The 3,055-nt window shown below is 36.5% G+C and overlaps 1 long non-coding RNA gene across 1 annotated transcript; it reads left to right on the forward strand.

Moving 5' to 3' along the window:
- The first annotated feature begins 1,468 nt into the window (after positions 1-1,468).
- LOC142162603 (uncharacterized) lies at positions 1,469-2,815 on the forward strand. The gene is made up of 2 exons (XR_012693837.1): positions 1,469-1,747; positions 2,611-2,815. It is a non-coding gene; the product is annotated as an uncharacterized LOC142162603 (long non-coding RNA).
- Positions 2,816-3,055: the final 240 nt, after the last annotated feature.

Here is a 3,055-nt window from a genome sequence, read left to right on the forward strand (position 1 = left end):
GGATCTTATGATTTGGACAAGATTAAAATACTCACGCAAGGTGAATCGCATTGGGATGTTATGAGGTATGGTTATGGAAGCAGGGTATCGCCCCAGGTGGATCAATCTAATCATTTCAGACATTCTCCGATAAAACGTGAATCCTAGTAGCAATATTACATAAAAGGTTAAGTTATCAGGGTATATTGTAGATCAATATTGAGGTGAATCAATAATGGATGGACAAAAGCTACAAAGTATGAGATAAGATTAGGCCGTCATTCTAAAGATGAACAATAATGAGGAAGTATTAAAGGACTTAAATTTATACATATGGAATGAGTAACGAGAGTGAGCTGGTACTTGGTAGCAGACCTCAGCAACAATAAATTAAAGTAAGAGTTATGACAGTAATTCATACGGATGGTTAAACGGACCTATGCGATGAGATATAACAATATTCATAAATCCAACAAGGTATCGAGCAAAGGACTTCAATGTACTTATAGAGGTCCAGAGAGGCTCTTATTATGCCTTATATATACAAAAGTAAGGCCTACAGATCGACTAAAAAGGTAAAAGGAAAAAGGAAAGATGAATCGCATAAGTGCACTTACAAAGCCAGGGTCATACAGGCCATATCACAAGAGGCAACAGAAGTTGCAAGATTAGGAAGATTTCGACCACAGGTCATGATATGAGCAAAAAGACTAAAGGGGGGGAATACCCTAGACTTTGGATTTATTCACAAAGCAACTGCTTGAATGGAAAGAAGAGTATTAATGTATTCACAAGAGCTATAAGTTACGAAAATGATAAGAGCATCAGTCAACATTCGAGGATAAATGTTCCAAGGTTAGATGATGTTACACCCCGCAATATTACGTCAATATTACATTCCGCAGTATTACATTACGGAGATGTTACGCTTCGCAGTAATAAGTTACAACAATGTTGCACCCTACAGTATTTTACATTGCATTTGCCGTAAGGTAATTGACATCAGTCCAAGGAAAAGATTATTTGGGGATTATAAGGATTATGCTATTTCACAAGTGATTAGTAAATTCATGAAGGTGAAGGGGGAGCAAGTCTAAGAAAACGAATTTTGTCAAAGTTTGGTATTTTGGGATAAAATACGGCCCAAGCTAAAATACCCGATATATATGGGCTAGTTCCATACAAGGTACAACAATGCCATGATAGTAAGGTGTACAAGGTATATTAAAAGTGAGTAATATTCTAAGTAATTTGGGATAATTTTTAATTATGTGGATAAAGATTTTGTTATGGATTGCCACATGGCATTAAGCTTGGCCAAGGTGGCACCAATGTGCCTGATGAGTCATAACACATTAGGTGACTTGTTAACACGTGACATGTTCTTTGGATAAACCTAAAAAAAACATCAAAGTTTGTAAAGAAGTTAGCTAGCATAAAAGAACAGCAAAAACACTTGTCTGCACATTAACACCAACACCGTAGAACATTTGCTCTTTACAATTGTAGGAACCTTTCAACTTTACTAACTTAAGAAGATTTAAAGCCCACACTCTCAATATTTTTGGATGGGAAAATCTTTAAAACAATACAAATTTTTCAGCCGTTACAGCAAACACCTTGGTTTGCTTTAGTGGTAATACAATCATGAAGACTGTTTAGCCCAATTACTTGTAGAGAACGCACGGAAGTGGATTGTCATATACGGTTCACAGAGTTGAGTTGTTACCGTAGTTGATTATAGGGATTGCCAAGAGAATCGGCTCAGGTATGTTAAGGCCCTTCCTTCTTTCTTTTGACATGGTCCAGATTATACGAAAGAAACGAGCAAATACACGGTTTCTATAAATTATTCTATTCGTAGAAATAGTAGGGGTGTCTATATTCTTGATTCCCCATGAGAATTACTATTATATTCTATTCATGGGTCTCAGAATAATACGCAGCTGGAAAAGTTTATCTGGAAGGAATATCGAGATTATTACGTATTTTCATGCATTTTACTTATTTATACATGTGCATTGACCCATGACCAGATGGTGTTATATTTGCATATATATGTAAAAATATGTATATGGGATATGGGAAAAGATTACGGTGTTATATACGCACCACCACCTGATCAACTGGTATATGATGATGATGTTGCACACAGTGGCTGAAATATGATTGAAACAGCGTTATATACGCATATATGGGTATGTATTCAAATGGCGTTATATACGCATATATATATGTATGTATTCAAACGGCATTATATACGCGTATATATGTATGTATATATATGTATATGGGATATGGGAATGGTTATGGCGTTATATACGCACCACCACCTGATCAGCTGGTATACGATTATGACTTTGCCCACAGTGGCCGATATGATATGATGGGATGCCCTCAGAGGCTGATGATATTATGTAAATCCATACCTATGCATGGCTTGACATTTACACGCACGTGCATGACGTTATAAGCATTTCAAAATATACAAAGTTATTCAGATTTAAAGATGTGTTTCAGTATTCCATGTTTCATCTATGTCTATTACGTACTAATTTCCATGCCTTATATACTCAGTACATTTTCCGTACTGACGCCCTATTACACGGGGCCTGCGTTTCATGTCCGCAGGTGCAGGTAGACAAGCTGACGGTCCTCCTTCTTAGGATCCCTGATCAGCGAGAGTTGGCGTGCTCCATTTGATCCGGAGCTGCTTTTGATATGGGTACGATACGTTTGTACATATATATGTATATGAGTATGATGTGGCTTAGTCCTGTCTTTGTACAGTTATGTTTCTGTTAGAGGTCTGTAGACAGTATGTCTAGTTGGGTTATATGTGGCCTTGTCGGCTTTCAGTTTTTGATGTATAGTTGTCTATAGCAGCCTTGCCGGCTCGCCCACGGTATTATGCCTGTATACGTACATATGCCTTGATGGCAGGCTTCTTTCATGTATGTTAATTTTGTAATGTAGCAGATGTTATTCAGATTCATATTTTAAGTATTTAATATCTTTAGTTTTTTGATATTCTTCTATATTTTTTTCTAATATTATTTTTGACATATTTATATGT

The sequence above is a fragment of the Nicotiana tabacum genome, chromosome 1 (genome assembly GCF_000715075.1).
Source record: "Nicotiana tabacum cultivar K326 chromosome 1, ASM71507v2, whole genome shotgun sequence".
In the NCBI taxonomy this organism is placed as follows: domain Eukaryota; kingdom Viridiplantae; phylum Streptophyta; class Magnoliopsida; order Solanales; family Solanaceae; genus Nicotiana; species Nicotiana tabacum.